The sequence below is a fragment of the Haemaphysalis longicornis genome, unplaced genomic scaffold (assembly GCF_048455015.1).
Source record: "Haemaphysalis longicornis isolate Haplotype H1 unplaced genomic scaffold, Haemaphysalis longicornis Haplotype H1 scaffold_2, whole genome shotgun sequence".
NCBI lineage: Eukaryota > Metazoa > Arthropoda > Arachnida > Ixodida > Ixodidae > Haemaphysalis > Haemaphysalis longicornis.
The window spans coordinates 61328505-61351064 of record NW_027526295.1 but is presented as its reverse complement, the minus strand read 5'-3'; the positions used below and the strand labels follow the sequence as shown (position 1 = coordinate 61351064).

Below are 22560 nucleotides of genomic sequence, written 5' to 3'. Positions count from 1 at the left end.
GATCCGTCCACCGCGCCGTTATGGCTATACTTAAAGGGGGAGATGTTGTGGCCGTCTGCCAGCGCCCCCTACCTTGTGTTAAGTGGACGTTCAGGGACAGCCCCAGGGGGTCGGGGGCCCGCCCGCCATGGAGCCGGCTGTCACATGTATCCTGTACCCTACTCTCATGTCTTAATTATTAAAGGTTATCACCTACCAAAACGTGAACACAACCCACCTCTTTTAGCGCGGCTTCGAGCATTATTCGCAGCATACAGGTCTCAGCGATGGCGCTGATAGCAGAGCAGCAGGCAACCTAAAAATATTAGAAAAGAAAAATTGTCTCTTCAGATCCCTGCGATTGCGACGCTTCTCCAGCAGCTCGCGTGCGCTGAAAGTGTGTGTGACACTGCCAGATACCGCCTCTGCTATCAGCGCCATCGCTAAGACCAGTATGCTGCGAATAATTCTCGAAGCCGCGTTAAAAGAAGCCGGTTGGGACGTATAAATGGGCTATCACTGTCGGCAGGTGCACATGCGCGTTCTGCTCCTTTCATTTGCTGCCGGTGCAGCTACAAGGCGCTCCGATGCGGTTCGGCCACAGCTCCCGTGCTCCAATTACTTCTGACGGCACCTGTACAGCACTATGTGAAGGTGGACCTTGTTATAGGCACTAAGCAGGCTGAGATTTTCTGCAACAAGCGAGCCTTGGCCGCGAAAGACATGGCCCAGACGATTTGGGGCCATGAGGGCCTCGCTGAACAAAGATATGGTGGAAAGCTGGCCCCAAAGGAGCTAAAGAAAGACTGGGTTGCTTGACATGCTAAATAAAAGCGCAGAAAAACGTGGGATAAAGAGAAGAACTACACAGGACGAGCGCTTGAAAACAGCTGAGCCCCGAAAAGGTAGCTGCAGTCATTGATAAGCAGCAGCTCTTGTGTGGGCATGCAAATGGGTGCCTGACGATGCTTTTCATTTTCTCAAAGACACAGCAAAGCACTGGGGCACACAGACTGGGGTGCCTGTGAAGGAGACAGTCAACATCTCCACAGTCCTGTCACAAAACATACATAATCTGGAGAAAAGCTTGAAAAAGAAGCTGTGGCTTCAAGAAAAATGTAGGCATGATGTCTTCACGCGCCTTGCACTTACAACTTGCACGATGCGACTTCCACTTCAATAAACTGCACAACCGGTAAACCTGTGAGCAAAAATGTTCATTGTGTTCCTGCTGTGAAAAGGTCCCACTTCTAAAGTGGTTCCACTTGCGAAGTGGTCCCACTTCTAATGTGCCGCACTTCCAAAGTGGTCCCGGTTCGGTAACCCACTGTAAAGTGGTCCCACTTCAAAGTTTTGTCTGGGTAGAACCATTTCCACCCGTAACGACCCACAATGGCAGGCTTTCCACCACATCAATGGCCACCGATATATGCACTTGAACAAGAAAACACACACTATGTGGCAAATAACCTGCCGCCCTATTGCTACAAGTAGTGCAAGATTTTGTTTTAAACGCAACATCAATCATCCTGCCATTTGAAAGCCACAACATCCTCTGAACTATACACAACCCGACCCCCTGACAACACCCACACTTCAGCCAAAATGGAACAGAAATCTTCCCTTCCGAAATGATGTCCTTAGGACCATCTACTTCACTTTCCGCAAAGTCAGTGTACACTTCTACCCTACGACAAATGGAAGGTGGTCATCTATGTCCCACCTGGACAGTCCTTCGTGCACGCTGTCTGGAAAACCAGTCCATTTGGAGCAGTGTCACCATAGTCCGCTACGGCAAACAATTGTAGGGACAAATGATTTGGTTCCACAAACAGGCTCAAAGATGTAATGCGATTTAATGAGGCACGTGGCAAAAAAAGTACAAAAATATAACGTTCAAAAAATAAGAGAGGCACCTTGGTTATGTACATACATATAAGAGTGTATACATGCGCGATTACATATATTCACTGGCACTGATTGAAAAGAAGTGGATTTTGTACAGCAGAGCCCATAACTTTGTAACAAACTGTTCTTCATGACAAGCAGTTAAGATCTCGACGAAACAAAGTGCTCAAATCATTTTTCAAATGCCATCAGGCTGTTCATGAGAAAACCCATCACTTAAAATTGCAGTCATCAGATGGCTTTTGTTTATGAATTCCTCTCATCGGGGAAAGCAATACTCTTGCAGTCATAACAGACAGAGCATGCTTGACAAAGAATGTGGGACGCATTCACTTGCTTGAATAACGGCTCGTAAAATGCTTGTTAGTGCAACTCCTGAAATGGAATCGCTTGCTAATGAGAACTGAATGATTGCATTCAGCCAGATTGGCCACTTAACTCTCATCGGCACAGCGATTCCATGCTTGCTTACGCAAACACAGAAGGCTGATTTTTTAGCTACAAAAGCGGCTGCATAAAAACAAGAGCACCAAGTTGCTGAAAAAAGTTCGTCTTAGCCTTTGTGCACCTTGCAGTATCGCCAAACGTGTTACTACGAAAAAGACTGAGCCCCCCTGCAATTTGTACATGACTGACTGCAGATGAAGAAATTAAAGACTTGACTTCAATAAAAGATGAAATTATTACCTTCGGCACATTTGAAGACCTCAAACCAAGAAGTGGTACAAGAAAATCGTTTTCAGCCAACTGAATGTAGCTGCCATGAACAGTTGGCTATTGTGTCGTGCCACAATGGGATTGGTGATGCAACTCATCAACTATAAAGCTGCCAGTGGCATTAGTTTTGATGAAAGCTGAGCAAGCCTCAGAAGGTGCCAGCTCTATTCAATTCAGAAGCAGTGCACGGCAACGTTGCACACTAAACTTTTTTACACCCTTTCGGCCAAAAAGGGTGTAAGATAATTGAAAAAAGGGTGTTGGGAGGCCCTTACACCCTTGTTCCTGAATCTCAACACCCTTTTTCGTAGCTTTACACCCTTTTTGCGTGAAAAAAAGGGTGTTGACCAACCTCAACACCCTTGTTTTTGGAAGGGTGTTGAAAGGGTGTGGAAAAGGTGTTCAGCTCATCATTGATTGAGGCCATGCATGCAATATAATTTCAAAAAGACATCCCATTGCACCATCAACCCAACCTCGTCAAAAATGTTCAAAAGCAAAAAAAAGCTGCCAAATTCAATAAAAAGCAGCGGCAGCACCGACGTTGAAACAGGAAAAAATATCAGCCCTTGCTTATTCCGACATCGACAGAATAACACTCCCCCTCCCCCTTTTTGTTTTCTACAGCCTTGCACGGAGCACAGCACAACCTTGAACTGTGTCATCTGTATCATCATTCCGTCGTTCCCTGTTTCTCTCCTGCCCCACCAGCACAATCATAGCCCCATCTGACAACAGTCATTCTCGTCGCTCAGTGGAGTTATAACGTACTAGCAATTACAATTTTATTCCATTCTTATTGTTAGCGACCGTAAATATTGTGTACAAATGCGATAAACAGACCACCTAGTTTCTCCTGCACAAACAACGTTGGAGAACAAGGCAGATATCAAAAGAAAACAAAAGTTGGGGAGGGAGGGAGGGGGCATGAAATCGGGCGCTAAATAAACAGACGCCAAATAATAATACGATTACTTACACTAGAACACTGCCAAATTTCATTGCGCAGTGTTATCTTACTATCTGCTGCTTTTTTTAACGTTCAAATGGAGCGCCAAAAAACTCAGTTCGCGTTTTGTCTTTGTGAACTTTAAAAAACTAAGCGTCTTTATTATATTTCACACAAAAAATAAAAGTTACTGTTATATTCAGTAAAAGAGGCAATTATTTATTGTTGTCGTTTTAATTTGTTTACGCAACCCCCGCCAATGGCCGACACCTTGAGTACCAACGTTTAAAGATACTTTTTCAGTTCCGTATCTCCCCGCCGTGGCCATGGCCACCGCGGCGCTGCGGTTGCGAGTTGCGCTAGGAGAGCGAGCATCGTCTGCTAGCGGGGAGCGTTCCGCTCGGCATCTCCGGTCCTCGCCGCTTCTGGCAGCCTACTGCAAAAGAATGACTGTTCTCGGACGTTGCTCATTATTTTGTTGCGGCCGTTGCAGTTAGAGATCTATTCAAAACGGACGGTATTATGCAAGCAGTCGTGTACGTACGCCCAGGGATTTGAAGCGGTGGCTAAAATATAAGGAATGACAGCGTTTTAAAAGAACGTTCGCGTAGCAGTGGCTGTCAAGCGTGCACACAAATTCTCTTGCCATACCAATTGCGCAAATTTATTGCATCACGAATGATATTTCCTCGCACGATTGTTGAAGCAGCTTCCCGTTCCGTAGACAACATAGGTGATATCGCCCCTCACAACAACGCTCTTCAGGATTGTGTAGGCCCCCGCTTTCTTTCCGACCTAGTAAACAATTTGCCGACGCTGCCCCGGTTCTTCTTCGAGTGCTGCCGTTCTCCAGTTGGCTGGGAGCCGTATTGCCGCGCTATTCTCGACTATCTGAGCAAAAACGGTGCATTGCTGGGGAACAGGGGCCTTGGAGAGCCCCTCTTGTCGCCCATTGGGAAAGTGCTCTCCTTTTATGATCACCTAACTCATGCACACATGCTACCTTTCTCTTTTTCGGAGACCGCCGCCGAGTCTGCTTCCTCAACAAGTTCTTGGGCAAGTTGGGAAAATTAATGGAAACTGCACCTTCCTTCAGTGCCCAGTAAGCCCGGCTGTTCTCGATGACTTTACGTTAATGATCGCAATATCCTCTTCGAGAAAATGAAGTCCACATACCTTGCGTGTTTTGCTTATCTCTATGTCCGCGCGGGGAATCGCTCTTTTTTATTGGGTGAGAAGCTAGTGACCCGATGACGGCGCTAAAAAGTGACACTTGTGAGTGTTGCTTCTGTATCTGCTCGTACAGCCAGGTGCGGAGCACGTTGGTATTGCGGTAAGCCAGACTCATCAAAGAAAACACAGCGTCTTGACGGAGTCACGAAATCATCGATGAAATCGGTGTTGTTCAATAGCGTCACAAACTGAACGCACTGAAAGGGTAAGGTTCGCACACAGGGGTCAAAAACAAACGCAAACGAACGGAAGTTCGTTTGCGTTTGTTTTTGACCCCTGTGCCGAAACTTTAAACTCGGCCGACTGGAGCACGCGTACATGCATGCTCTTCTGCAAGTGTGGAAGAACCACACAATTGGCAAAAAATTTCGTTGTCTTCTGTTTATCGTAGCTGTTTGCTTTCAAGAATGTACACCATTACCAAATGTGTGTGCCCACCCACGCACGCACAGCAAACATGCGGAGCGCTTAACTAGTGGTTTTCGCCTTCCTGCTCCAGACGGAAGGAAAGCATTACGTAAACCGCATGTGAGTGCTGGGATGTCAGCGCGCAAGAAAAGCTCTGTGCGCTTGAACCTAGAACAGGCACAGAGAACAATAATGGGCCCCACATGAGAACGTCGACTTGCCGGAGACCGCGTGCAACGCGGTGCAAACGCAGCGCGCGCGCGAGAGAGAGAGAAAAAAAAAGAATGGCAGAAAAATATAACATCACCAGAAAAAAAATACCTGGGGTAACATGTTACGTAGGGTTGGTGGTCACATTATTTTTTTTTGCTCTTGGACTACTTCGCCCTCATGCAAATGCCGGCCCTCCCGTAGCGTTCCGCCCCGGCATCTCGGGTTGTGAACTGGCTGCGTACTCGAAGAGAAATAACTGTTCTGGGAAGTTGTTCAACATTTTGTTGCCGTGCTATTCCAATTCGCGATTTATTTGAAACGGGTCAATTATGCAAGGAGATGTACGTACGCCCTGTGATTTTTAGGGGGGGCTAAAAACCAAGAACGACAGCATTTTTAATGAATTTTCGCGTAGCAGTAGCTGTCAAGTGCGCACACGATTTCGCTTGGCATGCCGATCGCGCAAGTTCGTTGCAGCACGAATGATATTTCCCGATAACCATGCGCAGCAACTGCATGCTTTCTTTATGAAAGACATCCGCGTATCCTTCGTAATTTCAAAGAAATCAAATTGTTCCATGGGTAAAGCTAACCCAAAATCCTGGATAAATTAGGAAGTTTTGTACTGAGATTTAAAATGTATGTTTTATAGTTATATTGAATTAGCATTAAAAATTTTTGTTTTTGTTCATTAGTCAGTTTTGTTTTAGTAATAGTTTTTTTAGCATGAGGCAACATTCCGTCCTCCTCCTCACAGTTGTTGATAGATTGTGGGGTTTAACCCGCCGACGCAGGCGATGAGGCGCGCCGTAGTGGAGGGCTCCGGATTCATTTTGACCACTTGGGGATCTTTAACGTGCGCCGAAATCTCGTACACACGGGCGTTTTTGCTTTTCGCCTCCATCAGAAAAGCGGCCGCCGCGGCCGGGAATTGAACCCGTGACCTCACGCTCAGCAGCGCTGAGCCTTAGCCACTGAGCCACCGCGGCGGGTCTCCACATAGTTGTACATTTTGTAAAGGGCGTAAGCATGTGCCTCATGCACGATGCATGTGCCCAGCCTCCTCACGAGCATCACTGCTAAAGTGAGCTGGAAAATCCCGTACAGCCGACTGCGAGTTAGGCAAGTCGGCACTGCACCAAGCCCAGCACATGAAAGAAAACACAGCATGTTGACGGAGTCACGAAATGCTTTCACCCGCGGCCGCACTGTTTAATAGCATCCCAAACCGAATACACTGAAAAGGCAAGTTTCTCGCACAAGGGCAAAAACAAACGCGAGCGGAAAGAAGAAACTTGTAGGGCAGACACGCAACTACACCGCGGCCGCAACTTTGAGCCCAGCGGACCGGCCGCCCACACCGTCAACGCTGCCGCCGGCACAGCGCAACTCGCGACCGAAGCGCCTAGGGTAAAGTCGCGCCCGCTTTGGAGGGCACAGTTCCAAAACTGAAAAAGTATCTATAAACGTTGCTGAGTACGGCGTGCAGCGGCGCGGCCGTAACAGTTACCTCGATCGTCCCGTGACCCGTCTGGCATCGATTGTGATCTGTGGTGTGCCGTCGTGCCGTTAAACAACTGCAGTTATTAACTTATGAGGGTTAATTGGGTCCCTCGTCGTTTTCGGTTATGGCTGTCGTGTTCGACTTCGCGAAGAAGTATTTGAGAACAACTTTGCCACCTGAAGACGACTAATTTCGTTTGGCGCTTGCCCCTGAACGTCGCTCGCTCTTCTGCGTCTGTCAGGTAAGCTGTCTCGTCACCTTTGCCGCCTTTCTTGTCACTGGATGTCGTTTGTAGCTGTCATCGCCGCTTTAAGGATTCGTTAACAGGAGCCCGCGTGTGTGAATTGTTTAAATGAACTGGCTAGGTTGAACCTAGAGGGCTCGTCTCTAGAAAGGCGATGTGCAAAAGAACATTGTGGTGCTTGCATTGAGCGCTGAACGCACTGGCGCTCAGTAACTCAGTAACGTTTCCCATTCCGCAGCACTATATTGACCAGCTTCAGAGTTAATCACTGAGAACCACGTCTTATGCATGGTTTATCAGAACACGGGTGGCTACTCCTATGACAAGTGTGTGGCGCCCCCCATCCCTGATATTCGTTGGCCGCTAAGTTCAGTGGCCCCACCAGGCTCGGTCTTCTTTGGTGGGGTTTTTTGGCGCAAGGGCATCTAAGGCCAAGAGCGCCATTGCTACGATGAGGTAAAAATGTGCTAATGAAATGAGTGCAAATAATGCATAAAATTACTTCGGTGTAAAGGGCCGGATCCAAAAGATGAGTGAGGAGTGTGATGAGGCATGGAATGAGCTAACGGTGTATAGGGCCATGGTAAATAGAACCCTACGGATGAACAAGGTAATGAGGTGGACGAGAATGCTACTTTCTAAAACAAACCTGCTTTAAAAAACCGATATCATCAAGGTATTCTAAAACTCTGCTGAACTCGAAAACAGGACAGTCTGATAAAAACATTGCGATGTGCCGTGGCATATTCTTACGGTACATTTCCGGGAAATAGCGTCTCCTTTCTGGTTCCATGGCCGAGCACTCAACCAAAACATGGAGGACTGAAAGACCCTCGCCACATCTGGCACAGTTTGGCGGCTGGTCACCAGTCAGGAGGTAGGAATGCGTGCCATGTGTGTGTCCTATTCGTAGTCTGCATCGCCAGACCTCAAAGGCCCTGTTTTTTTCCCTGGCAGCTGATCGGCCGATTATAGGTTGTACCAAGTGAAGCTTGTTGTTGACTTCTCCGTCCCATTCTTTCTGCCAGAGCTGAAGGAGTATGTGTTTTACTGCTGGTTTCATATCCAGGTAAGGTACTTGCGTGATGTCAATACTGGTTTTTTCAGCTGCTCTGGCAGCAGCCTGGTCGGCTTCCTCGTTGCCAGCTATGCCACAATGGCCAGGAACCCAGCACACTATAATTTCTAAATTTAGCTGGTGTGCTTTGTACAGAGCTTTAAGAAGGGCAGTAAATGTGGGATTCTTGGTGCCCTTTCCTGTGGACAGGGCCGTGACAACGCTGAGGGAGTCTGTGAAGATAACAGACTTTTGTGTTTTGCTTGTGATAATGTGGTCCACAGCCAGATATACTCCGTTTGCTTCTGCTGTAAATATGGTTGTGTTTTTATGCATTGTTTTTGCTATTGAAAGATGCTGTCCAACAACTGCACAGGCCACAGCCGATTTGGTTTTCGATGCATCAGTGAAAAACTGAGCAGCCTTGTACTTGTCTTGGAGGTATGCGAAGTGCTGTTTGACTTCCAATAGTGAGCCTTTCCTCTCTACTTGTCTAAATGAGGTGTCGCATGATATGATGCTTGTATCCCAGGGTGCCACGCATTCATCTGGGGTCATTTTGAGAGTGTCATCAAACGAGATCGATAGTTTTGTAGAGATGGAATTGATCAGCAGTGGAAACGGTTGAGCTAAGGAAGGTCGATTTGAAAAGAGCTGCATTCTTGAGTTATCTCTAATCAGGGAGTCACACGGGTGCTCGGGCTGTGACGTAACCTTCAGGGCATAAATAATACCAATAAAAGTTCGCTGGTACTCCAGAGACCAACAGCCTGATTCAGCATAGAGGCTCAGAACTGGACTAGTGCGGAAGGCCCCTGTGGCCAACCTGATGCCCAGATTGTGGATAGGATCAAGCATTTTCAGTGCAGTGCTAGAGGCTGACCCATAAACTACACATCCATAATCTAGGCGGGACAAAACAAGACTTTTGTACAGGTGTAGTAGACACTTCTTGTCAGTGCCCCATTTCATGTGTGCTAGTATCTTAAGCACATTCATTGCCTTCAAACACTTCAGTTTCAGATACTTCAGGTGGGGGGTGAACGAGAGTCTCGAGTCGAAGATCAATCCGAGAAACTTATGTTCTGTTTTAACAGGAAGCAGCTGTCCATTTAAGTAGATTTCTGGTGCAGGGGCAATGCCCCTTTTTTTCGAGAACAGTACACAGGCACTTTTTGAGGGGTTAAATTTGAAGCCATTCTCATCTGCCCATTTGGACAGCTTATTCACCGACAGCTGAATTTGGCGTTCACAAAAGGAGAGATTGCAGGACTTGAAGCCGATCTGCACATCGTCAACATACACTGAGTAAAACATGGTTGGCGGAAGTACAGTGCGTAGGGAATTCATTTTTACAATGAAAAGTGTGCAGCTCAGCACACCTCCCTGCGGCACCCCTGTCTCTTGTGTAAATGGTTTAGACAGAGTACTGCCGATCCTTACACGAAATGTCCTATCAGAGAGGTAGCTTTCAATTGTTTTTAGCATATTTCCTTGTATCCCAAGGGCACAAAGATCTCTCAATATACCAAACCGCCAAGTAGTATCATAGGCCTTTTCAAGGTCAAAGAATACAGACAGAAAGTACTGTTTATGCGCGAACGCATATCTTATTTGGGACTCCAAGCGCACAAGTTGGTCAAGCGTGGATTTTTGTTCTCGAAAGCCACACTGGAATGGATCCAGGAGCCTGTTTGCTTCTAGAAAATGCATTAATCTTCGGTTGATCATTTTTTCAAATACTTTGCACAAACAGCTAGTCAGAGCTATAGGTCTGTAGCTAGATGCAACTGCTGGGTCCTTCCCTTCCTTCAATACTGGAACAACAATGGCCTCTTTCAGCCTTGGAGGGATATATCCATTGTTCCAGATCCTATTAAAAAGTGATAGTAATGCAAGTTGAGTTTCTGGGTGCAAGTTCTTGATCATTTCATAGTGAATATTGTCAGGTCCAGGTGCTGCTTTACCAAGTGTGTTTAGGCAAGCTTCAAACTCAGCAATAGAAAACTCAGCATTATATGCCTCACTTGGAGGTGATTTACGATGAAGTTGCAGTTTTTCTTCCCTTCGTTTCAATTTAAGAAACTTGGCTGAGTAGTGCGCTGCACTTGAAACCGACTCAAAGTATGCTCCCAGTGCATCCGCCTGATCTTCCAGAGTGCCACCAGCATTATCAACTAGAGGGCGGGGGCAAGTCTGCTGCCCTTGCAACTTGCGTATCCTATTCCATACTTTATTTTGGTCGGTGTAAGAGTTAATGCCCTCTATGTACTTCTCCCAACTCTCACTTTTTGCTATCCGTCTCACTCTTCTCGATTGGGATTTGATGCGTTTGAAGTTTATGTAGTTTTCAGTCGTGGGAGAGTTACGGAAGAGGCGCCATGCTGCATTTTGTTTTTTCCTAGCACTTTGGCAGTCCTCATTCCACCAAGGAATCGGCTTTCTTTTTGGGTTACCAGAACTTTGTGGGATACATTCACTAGCGGCTTCAATTATGTGCTTTTCGATAAAGGAAAGTGCGCTATCAATGTCCAGTGAATCTAGATAGTCACGTGGAAGACAGGTGAGCTGTCGAAACTTTTTCCAGTCAGCAGACCCCATCCTCCATCGTGGTACACTGTTCTGATCATGTGTCGACATTACCTTTTCTTTCAGCACGATTGGAAAGTGGTCGCTTCCATAAGGGTCATCCAGGACATGCCAGTCCAGTAGTGGGAAGAGAGTAGCAGTGCAGAGAGCTGAGTCAACTGATGAGGATGTTTTGTGCGTGGGACTGAAGTATGTGGGCTTCTTTTTGTTCAATATGCAAGCTCCAGTGGAGACTAGTAATTTTTCTATCATTCGCCCTCTTGAGTCGTAGTTTTCACAGCCCCAGAGAGGATGATGGGCATTGTAGTCTCCTGCTATTATGTACGGCTCTGGGAGCTGGTCCATTAGATTTTCAAATTCAGATTTCTGTAGTCGCTTGTCTGGGGGAATGTAAATGGAGCAAATTGTTATTAGTCGCTGCAACCATATAACTCTCACAGCTACAGCCTCTAGTTCAGTCCTGAGTTTAACTTCCTTAGCTGTGGTTGACCTATGAAGGATAATAGCCACACCACCCGATGGTTGGTTGGTGTTTTGCCTGTCCTTTCTGTATGTGATGTACTGGGGTAAAAAGTCTGTGTGTTTGCTGCTTAAGTGGGTTTCTTGGAGACACACTGCCAAAGGTGCATGCTCCCAGAGCAGCTCTTTAACATCATCCAAGTTTTTCAGAAGCCCCCTGCAGTTCCACTGCAGTACACTACAAAAAGCCATTGCTAGTATTGAGACGTTTGTTACTAAAGACAGGCTCAGCTTGTTAGGTGCCAGAGCCTTTTCCAGTAGGAGACACCTTAGGGAGCTCTGCTTTTTTGGTCAGTTCCTGGGAGTTCGTACGTTCCAGAGGTTTGTGGCGATCCTTCGGCGTGATTGACGCAGAGGATGGCTCACTTGTGTCCATAGCCTCCAAAGAAGGCTTCTTTGTTGACGGTTTGAGACCTGGGGCCTTGGCTGGCCTCCGGTTCTCCTGTGAAGTTACGACCGTCTCAGTGGTGTTAGTCAGCTGTGCAGACCGCGAGGCTGCAGCTGACACATTGACCGTTTTCGGGCCACCATTTCCTTGAGGTGCAGCAGGTGTCACTGTTTGCACCTGGGGGGCTGAAGATGTCTCCTCAGGCCCTCTCAACGAGGTCCCTGATTGGACAGTTGCCGCACGTGACGCCGCCCCCTGACGCGCCACGTCGGCGTATGCTATCTTATGCGTGATAGCGAGACGCCTGCGTGCTTCGGGGTAAGAGATGTTTTCTTTTACTTTCAACGCAATTTCTTTTTCTTTTTTCCATTGCTGGCATGAGCGTGAGTATGCAGCATGGTCACCGCTGCAGTTGACACAGTGTGGTGGGGCAGTGCAGCTTTCCGACACATGGTCGGTTTTGCTGCATTTTGCACATGTCTGCTTACCCCTGCAACTCTGTGATCCGTGGCCAAATTTCTGACAAGTATAGCACCGGCGCGGGTTGGGGATGTAAGGTCTGACTCGGATTTTCACGTAGCCAGCTTCTACGGTCTCCGGGAGAACCGTTGTGCCAAAGGTGAGAACAATGTGCTTGGTGGGGATTTCTTTGTTTTCGCGGCGGATGACTATCCGCTGAACTTTGATGACATTTTGCTCATGGAAGCCTTCAAGAAGTTCATTTTCAGTAAGGTCTAGGAGGTCTGCTTCACTTATGACACCACGCACGGTGTTCATGGAGCGGTGAGGACTGACAGTAACAGCGTTGTCACCAATTTTGTCAACTTTGAGGAGCTTGTCACATTGAGTCTTATCTTTAACTTCAATCAGCAGGTCGCCATTGGACATTTTTTGTGCCTTGTAGCCAGCCCCAATGAGGTTCGATAGACATTTGGACACAAGAAATGGTGACATCTTTCTCATTGTTGTGTTCTCATTTTCCGAGTGCATCACGTGGAAGCGTGGAAAACATTCTTGCCTCTTTGAAAGAAAAAATTCAAAGGTGGTTGCCTCGGTGCGCCCCCTTTTAAGAGAGCGATTCATGGAAAAGGGATTAGAAGATGCCATACAACAAGTATGTGTTCGGTGGCAAGGTCGGTCGCCCACCACCGAGCCCAACAAGGGAACGTGGCTTTTTCAGCACACGCTAACCGTACCTTGCCACTATAACCCTATGCTTGAAATCAGGAGTGACATCTTTGCACAGGGTTAACCCTCGCCGCCTGGAGAAAAAACGGAGAAATAAGGAAGAGAGAAGACGACAGGACAGGGTTAGGAAAGACGATAGGAAAGCAAAAGAATGAAGAGGAGGACAGGAAAAGGCGACTGGCTGATTCCCCCCAGGTCGGGTCAGACTGGGGGCACCGTCTACGGGAAGCGGGGGCCGAAGTGGTGTGTTGCCTCTGCCAGGGGGCCATGAAGGTCCAAAACAACCCTGGCTTTGGCTCAACCACCAGGATGCCCTTTTCCCCGGACACGGCAAAGCCACGCACAGCCGAGGGCGTGGGTGGGTCCAACCCACATGGGCTCGGGGTCCGCGGTGTCGCCACTACCGTCACACCAGGCTCGGTGGGCAACATTGTGGGTGGCCGGGCAATAAACACTGCCGAGCACGGCTGCTCGGGGGTCAGTCACCGTCACCACCAGCACGCTGCATGTCGTCTCTCGGCTGGAGGGTATCCCTACCCTCCCAGGTTCACGAACGCGGGTCTAAATCGTGACACTGGCGACAAGGGAAGAAGCCCGCGGAGCAGCCCAAGCCACCGTGAACGCCACCACCGAGAATGCCGAGACACCGCCCCCTCAAGCCAGCCGCCATTACGCCATGCCGCTGTACGGGAGGCTCGAGCCGTTCGAGGGTGAAGGGTCCGCCTGGCCGGTCTACGAGGAACAAGTCGGCGTGTTTTTCCGGGCGAACGACACACCCGAGGCGAAACAGCGCGACATCTTCCTGGCCAGCTGCGGGACCCGCGTCTTCGCTCTCCTGCTCGACCTGCTCAAGCCGGCCACGCCGCACGACAAGTCGCTGGGTGAGCTGCTCGCTACGCTACGCTCGCACTACAGCCCGGCTCCGTCGACGTTAATGGAGCGTTTTCGCTTCAATAACCGGAGCCGCCGAGACGGAGAGACGCTCGAGCAGTTCGTCGCAGCACTGCGAGGGTTGGCAAGCGGCTGCGCCTTCGGGGAGCAGCTCGACTCGCTGCTCCGGGACCGTTTCGTCTGCGGCATCAACGACCCCGCCATGCAGACGCGACTCCTGGAGCTTCCCGACCCCTCGCTGGACGACGCCGTGAAGGCAGCGCTGGCGATGGAGGCTGCGGCCAAGGACGCGGGCGAGCTAGCGCGTGCAGCCGGCTCACCGTCTGCGAAGGCGGCGGTGAACAAGATGGCGGACTTTCCAGCCACTAAGTCTGTGTTCGTTCATTACAACACAAACTTGTGTTCTTCTGCACCGGTTGAGACTTTTCTCGTTTGCGAGCCTCGTGCTCAGACCCAATCGACGTTGTCTAGAAGACAGCTTGTTTGAGAAGCTGCTTTTGCTTAAGTGTAACTAACTAACGAACCAACTGCTGAAATTTCAACTTATTATGGTAAATGACCTAGTTAAACATGAAAATGAAGATGTATTATCAATTTATTTTAAAGACCTCCGCCGCATGAATGTGTAAACTTATGATGATTGTGTATTATTAGTCTTTTCGTTATTTCATTTTCTTTTGTCTTTGCATTTACTTTTACTTGCTGTTCTTTTCTTTGATTTGTTCACAACTGCTTGCAAGTACCTGCACGTCAGTTATACCCTGTCATGTATGTAACATAGTTTGTATCTGTGTTAGTATTGTAAATGTCTTTTAGAACCTGAAGTCGCCAAAATAAAAAAAGTATTTCAGTATCTGTATCTGTATCTTGTATTCCAGAATACTTTTTTGTGCAAATTGCACAAGTATTTCGGAAATATCCCGTTACGTCTAATTTACATGTATCTTAGTATCTGTATTTTAGGCGCCCAGCGCATGTATCGCCATATCTGTATTCCAGAATACATTTTGAAGTATCTCTGCCCAGCCCTGTCAAAGAGCAGGCTATGATCCCTAGCACTGTTCCTATGAAGTCTGCTAGAGAATGTTGTGCTGCCAACCGCTTTGGCCATAATTCTTAGATTCACGCTGCTTCTAAACAAAAGCAAAAAATGAAAGGTAGGCTTTCACAATGTAAGCTGAAGTTTACGTTTGATACATTTTCTCGTTTACTTTAGTTGCTGTTAATGGCAGTTAAACACGTTTACTTGTTAAGTGTGTTTACCTTTGAACCGCTGTGTAGCAGGGAGCCGCGCTGCTGTGACCTATGTGGGGGATACTTTGAAATCCTGCGAAAATGTCATCCCACCGTAGCGTTAAGTGTCGCAAGGGCAACTCAACATGCTCGTCAGTTTTGTCGAGCAGAATGACATCTTGGTTCGGGAGCCCTGCACGCATGCTTCAGCAGAAAGAAAAAGAAAGAAGCTTGGTGCGAGTTCGCAGAACTCTTGAACTGAGAAGGTCCTGTGACGAAAACAGTCATGTAATGGAAATCGGTGTGGAGGAAGCGCTGGGGGAAAACTCGGAAGCGGGCATCTGAATATGACCAGAATATGGGGTGAGCATTACACCGGTGCCATCAATGAGCGTCTTTTTTTCGTTGGTGTGTGCACTCTGCATCCTGTGTACATGTGTGTACACACGGACCTGCACTCACGCATGTATTAGGTTTGTATTACACTTTGTACAGCAACTTTTTTTTATTGCCTGTGCGCATGCTTAGCAAGTGTTACGATTCTACAGTGGTACTAGAGGTGGCAGATTGCCAGACCTGGACGGCCACATTCTCGATCTGATTGGACCGAGCAGTGTGGTTGGCGTGGGGTCTTCCGTTCTAGATCAGCCCACCGACACTGACAGTAGGCAGGTACAACTGTAAACTGACACTATGGCGACCCTTGTTTATATTTGACGGATTTCATTGCGCAAAAATACGTAAAGTGCTCCTAACTGCACTCCTTAATCATTGCATGCATGCACAGCAAGCTAACATTTTTTATTCTCTTTGCGGGATGGTTAGGCTACGGCATCCATCCTAACTGGCTCCCAGCAAGGCAGGTTTGTAATTGCGCAGTTTGCACAATTTTTAGCGGTAGCAGTGTTGATCGGTTATAATGCATAATGCGCAAAAATGCATACGAAAACATTCGCAAGGGCTGTGGTCTAAGCTGTGGATCCTGTCTGCGCCCCACCTCGGTGCAGTTTCACCGGAACCTGTGGATTTTATCCTCGCCCCACCCTGGTCCAGTTCACCGGTGGCCTGGTCTCGCAGTCAGGCAGCAGTCCTCCCTTTCTCGAGGCTACCCTCCAACACGTGCCAGCAGCAGCCATGCCAGTGGGTAAGCAATCCAAGTGACAATGTCGGGCTAACTGGACTGATGATGTGTGCTCTTAGCGCAGTATAGCTTATTGGTGAACACGTCCTACAGGATCACTTCGTGCACAGGAGAAAGGATTGGCATTGTCGCTGAAGATGCTGAAGGAGAAGCCATCATATGCGCTCCTATACCACCCGTGAACGACCTTTGTGCCGTCGTGTTGTGTGCGCGCACTGTGATCGCACAGTAAACAAGCTTGCGAAGTGATGTGTTACCATACCTTAGTGAAATATCTCAGCAACGCTTTGGAATCCATTACAAATTCCCCCACTGGGAACCACGCTCTTATATATACACAAGGCAAGTTCATTCTTTGCGAGCGCTCTTTCACAGTTCGCCATGACTGATGCCATGCAGTTCTTCCCGAGTGGCTATACTCACAACTTCATTATTTCTCGCCATATAAACAGTGTTTTTATGCACGCAGTCTCGAGAGAGACCTACCGGTATGATCCCACCCCAGCCTGTCAAAAATGCTGCACATAAGTGCAACAACACGATGGATGAGGCTAACGTACCAGGTTTAATTAACTGTATACTGAACATCGACCCCTCAAAATTTGCTTTTGACATTGATCTTGCATTGCTATGAACTCGTTACCTTAGCAAGTTTCACATAAAAAGCCTAACAACTACAGCACTTGTCATTGTGCCATGCTGATGTTGTAACGTTCAACATTTCACTTTATATTAGACCTGCGTAAATGTGTTGGAATTGCGTCATCTAGAACTCAAGGTCGCATAGGAGAGAGCGGACGTGATGCCCCTGTTTCGCATCACGTACGCAAAGCGCAAGTTCAAAACGGAAGTTTTGAACGGCAGCAAACGAAAGCGTGTTTCTTTTTGTCATCTTGCAGGCCGTCCGAAACCGTGGTGCAGCTCTTCCCAACTGCTGGGGGTTTATAGACGGCCAGCTGGCCCCGTCAGCCAACCGAAAAGAAACCAGCGTGACTATTTCTCGGGCCACAAGCGAATGCACATGGTGAAATACCAGTCAGTGATGATGTGCTCAAATGGGATTGTATGCCAACTTAATGGTCCATATCCCAGAAGGCGGCATGATGCAGCTACTTGTTTTTCTGTTTGATGTTAAAGAAAATTGTACATATAAAGAATTGTCTGCGCCAATTGTGACAAGGTGAAGAGCATCCGCATCCCGTAACGACAACCCCTGCCAAAGAGTTTCATTTCATTGCTTCCCATCAAGTCATGACTGCCAGTAAAACCTGTGCTCATATACTCACGACTTCGTTATTTTTCTCGCCATATAAACAGTGATTTTATGCATGCAGTCTCGAGAGCGACGTAAAAGGTTTGATCGCACCCCAGCCTCTCAAAAATACTGTATATAAGTGCAACAACTTGAAGGACGAGGCTATTGTACCAGGTTTAACTGTATACTGAACATCAACCCCTCAAAATCTGGTTTTGACATTGAAATCTTGCACTGCTATGAAGTGTTCATGTTACCTGAGAGTTTCACGTAGAGCCTAGTCAATTACACTACGTGTCATCGTGCCAAGCTAATGTGTTTTAAGGTAAAATATTCCGCTTTGTTTTACAGCTGTGTAAATGTGTTGGCATTGTGTCATGTAGAACTCAAGACCGCATGGAAGGGAACGGACGTGATGCACCTGTTTGCCGATATTCAAAACGCAAATTTTGAATAGCAGCGAGAGCAAACGTGTTTCGTTTTGTCATCTTGCAGGCCGCCCGAAACCGTGGTGCAGCTCTTCCCAACTGCTGGGGGTTTATAGACGGCCCAGCTGGCCCCATCAGCCAACCGAAAAGAAACCAGCGTGACTATTTCTCGGGCCACAAACGAATGCACATGGTGAAATACCAGCCGGTGATGTGCTCAAATGGGATTGTATGCCAACTCAATGGTCCATATCCCTGAAGGCGGCATGACGCAGCTACTTGTTTCTTTGTTTGATGTTAAAGAAAATTGTGCTTCCATCCATAATAGACCTAGAAACCTTAAGGATAAAGTTTGGCGAGCAGTAAATAATGCCACGTTTACCATGGAGACAAGCAGTGCTTCCTGCAGCCATCGTATAATTGTGTCATAATTAGGAGAAGTAAATTACAGTAGGGCACATACGGAAACAGGTGTATTGCTAACTTGCGCATTTTTCTCTCTTCTAGTTCAGAAATGCTGTACCATATATAAAAATATAGCAAGCAGCAAGACATACATACAGACGGTTTCAGAAATGCTTACAGAAATGCTGCTTGCATATAAGGCGACATGAACACACAATTTAAAAACCAATTTCAATGCAATTTGGCTAGTTCTGCAGTTGTGTAGGGCTGAACTTCCAGCACTTAATATTTTGCCATCAATCAGTATTTTACTGTTTCCCACGCTGCTGTATTGTTTTCACGTATGCTTTCTTTATATGTATCTTAAGCTATAGGTCTAGCCATCAATAAGTATTTTACTGTTTCCCATGCTGCTGTACTGTTTTCACGTATGCTTTCTTTATATGTATCTTAAGCTTAGGTCTAGCCTAACCGGTGAAGGCAAGTATTGAAAGAATAAAACCCCAGGCGCAGTACCGTAGCAGAATGGAGCAGGAGACCTGTATTACCTAGTACCATGTTTCTGAAAAAAAAAAGAATACCTGATTAAGATAAAAAAAAAGTTTGACAAACGAAGTTAACAAAACTGAGAAAAAAGTCTGAAGGAGGTTGGATCAAACAGAGCCGTTTGGATAAATAACAAAGGCACGAACACTGCGCGGTGCAACCACACCGGAAAATGCTAGGCTGAGAGGCAGAACTACCAGTCACATAAAGGCAAGTGTGTTCACCCAATTAGGAGACACGGTGGCAAAATATCAATACGCGGGCACTTGCAACAGCCATTAACGCAAATGGCAGTTGAATTCCCTGACGGCCATGGAAACTGAACAGTGGCAGCTGTGCTCACATGGCACTTTATGTTCAGTTCCGTATGAATAAATCATCACGTAACTCTTAAGCATTCCAGACGCTTTCTTTCGACGGCAGCTCCCGGTAGCACAGCTCCAGGTTTCGTGAGGCATTAGACTTGGAAAGAGACAAGCAACAATTTGTATGCATTTCATGCATTGTATTTCAACCACAGGTTGGCAAGTCTATCACAGCAGTCTCGAAAAAATGCAATTGACAATCGAGGTTTTAGGCTGACCACACGACAGCAGGGTAGAAGTGTCACCAAGAAGAAAAAATACACCTTCAAGGGCCCCTGAGATGAGGTTTTTGTGGGGGTCGATGGTATCGGAGCGCAACGGCTATTTCTTGAACTAACCTGCGACGCGCCAGTCTGACGTTGATTTTAAGCATTTTTTTTTTACTAGTGTAAAACCCCAGAAAGCCACAAAAAAATCTTTCGTGTATGCTTCCATTTATGCTGTGCCAGATATTTGTGTTCTACCGAAGTGTAAAGTGATTACACACCCGGCTCGAAGCTCACCTGTTCTTGGCGGAAGGATGCAGTGAGCGCAGAAGCAACGACGTGCGCGGTGCGAGGGCTCGGCGCTATGTTTCTGGTATGAGTTTTATCAGTTTAATTTGTTTTCTTGGCTGCTGTATCCGAAACGATTCTTTGAACCCTCTTCTGTGTATCGAGGAAAGCCTCGACATTGTTTCAGTTATGGTGTTGTAACAGACGGCGCGCCATGAGAGCTCCGCACCGACGACGAAGGCAGGAGCTCCTCAAGCAGCGCTTGGGCGACACTGGGCACTGCTCGTGATAAAGAGGCGCACGCTCACATGCGCTCTTGCTGGCTGAATAGATCGGTTCAAGCCCAAACTCTGTCGCGGGTGATTGTGTCTGCGCCGTGAAGAGCATTGGCATCCCGTAACGACAACTCCTGCCAAAGAGTTTCATTTCATTGCTTCCCATCAAGTCATGATCGCCAGGAAAACCCGTGGGAGTTCATCTATGTCGTCTCTGCCTACAGCGAGAATCAGTGAAAACGTGCCCGAGTCAGAGAAGGTCGACAGAGTGCTCCGCCTGAGTGCTCCCCTACCCCTTAATAAACTTGTGTGGATTTTCTGCTGACTGGTCGTGGTGTCCAGATTACATGCACTGCGTACTTCTGGGTGCGACACGTCAAATGGCTGAAGTTTGGTTTTCTGATTGCCTGCATCAGCCAAACAGTTCAAAGGAGTTGGACGACTCAGGACCAGGGTTCCACATTGGAAAAAAGTCTCAACTATACTTGGGGACAGCTTTCTGTGGCAGTGCAGTCAAGGCTACAGAGCTGAACCACATTGTTTTTATGCGCAGCTAGTTCAACAAAAATAATTTGCACAGTGTAATCTAAGCTATGAAAAATATATATTTATTATTTTGTGGCCTTCCCTTGATAATGCCACAACGATTAGCGAGAATATGTGAAACAGAAAGCATTAATTTTTAGATTTCTGTGTGCCACTGGCGTTGCATAGGTTCTCTTAAAAGAAAAAAAAACATGGCATCTTTGTCGACGGCAGCTTACCTAGCTCGTCATTTCATTCGCTGCATAGAATTTTCAAGAAGCTTCAGAAGAAATGCCGACCAAACACCAGTGTATTTTGAGATGCCTAGGGACACCACTCTGGAAAAAAAGGGCTTGGAATCTTTTAAAGTGCTCACTGGCAGACACACCAAGCTGCGCTGCACAGTAATGTTGTGCGCTTTGGCTGAAGGCACCAAACTATAACCATATGCTGATCTGAAGCGCAAGACGATACCAAGTGCAACACTGCAGCCAGGGATTGTTGTGCGGGCGAAAGACAATTCCTGGACGAACAGTGACCTCGTCGGTGACTGCCTTCGCGCAACATGGGAAATAAAGACCCGGTCCCTTGTTGGCACACCAATCGATGGTGATGCTGGGCTTGTTCAGAGATAACTGCACTGACGTGGTGAAAGCTCGCCTCGCTGAGAACAGGAGAGACCTAGTGATAATACCCATTGGCATGACTTCCGTACTGGACGTGTGCCTTAATAAACCATTCAAGGCCTGCATGAAGATGCTGTATGCAGAGTGGATGGCCAATGGCTTTTACGCTCTCACACAGACAGGATGCATGCGAAGGCTAGACATTGCGCTGCTCAGTGGATCGTACATGCAAGGGGGGAGATTTGGGCTGACATGGCGCGCAAAAAGGTTCAAGAAGCGCGACATAAGCAACAGCTTAGATGGCACCGACAATGGTTGCCTTTGAGAGCAGCGATGAAGCCTCAGATGGCAGCAGTGACAGTGGCGAGTCTGAGACGACTGACCAAATCAGACTACCGTGCTGACAATGTTGCAGCGGTTGCTTTGAAATAAACACCTTTTGTAATTCAGAATATGAGGATAACTTCCTAGCACCCATTTTTTCAGGTAAGCATGCCAGTTATAGATGAGGATACTTTTTTTTTCGTGGTGTTCAAGGTTAAGGGTGCGGGTTATATGCAAGGAAATATGGTAATTCTTGCCAGAGGTCAAGGATTGGCCTTCCCTTGGCAAGGATTGTCAGGAGAGCTTTAGCCCCTTATGACCAGTTGTTCGCATTACAGTGTTAAATTGGCAAAGGCATCCCAGTAACAAGCTCCACGACCTCCACCGTGCAGTGGTACCGTTGTGGTGAGCAACGAGCCGAAGAGCGGCCTCCGTGATGACGAGAAAGAGGCTACAGCAAAAATTAACCGCTCTAATGCACGGCGAGATGAACAGTGACAATCACAGGAGGAGGAATACGGTGTGCGTACGTAACTTGAGCAAAGTAACGCCAAGATCCGATGCTGCCGACGTCCTAGAGGGAGCTTCGGGCGAACGGTAGTTAAAACCCAAAGGCCAAACTGTCAACCCTCCTGAGGCGTGTCACACTCTGCATGAAAAGACACACAAAACACATCACCTATTGGAAAGAGGGAGGGAAAGGAGGAGTCTGTTGCAGCACAGGTGGCAATGAGTCAGCCTTCGCTGCCACCGACAATGGTCATCCAAAGGTTCCGGTTGACTACTACTACTACTACTACTACTACTAAGTGGTTCAGGAGAAAAGGAAAGGAAATGCACTGGGGATATTATTGAGCCCAGCTGGGGGCTCACCTGCATACAACCCAGTGCTGGGGGGGGAGGAGGAGGAGGGGGATGAAAGATTAGAGGAGAAAAGAGGTGATGAAAGAGATGGGTAAGCTAGGAAAAGATAACGTGGAGCCTCTACTTAAAGCTAAGCGAAGCAGCAGCAGCAATGGCGCGGACGGCAGACTGCTGTCTAGAGGCGCTTGTTGAGACCCGCGGCCTCCAGGTAGATGAGCAGGTGGCGGAAGACGTCACGGCGGGTTCCGGCGGGGCCCGTCGGGAACAGTAAGCTCTCGAGGTGCTGGTAGGG

General features: G+C 47.6%; 1 long non-coding RNA gene across 7 annotated transcripts in view; it reads right to left on the bottom strand.

Annotated features, from left to right (window-relative positions):
• The window catches only part of LOC144168922 (uncharacterized), a 71428-nt gene that overhangs the window by 10501 nt on the left and 38367 nt on the right, over nt 1-22560 (bottom strand). The window contains exon 4 of one of the 7 annotated variants that reach the window (XR_013322296.1): nt 18766-18811. The exons of 4 other annotated variants lie outside the window; for them this stretch is intronic. This is a non-coding gene — a long non-coding RNA (uncharacterized LOC144168922). 2 more of the 7 variants (XR_013322301.1, XR_013322298.1) reach the window with 2 other exon arrangements.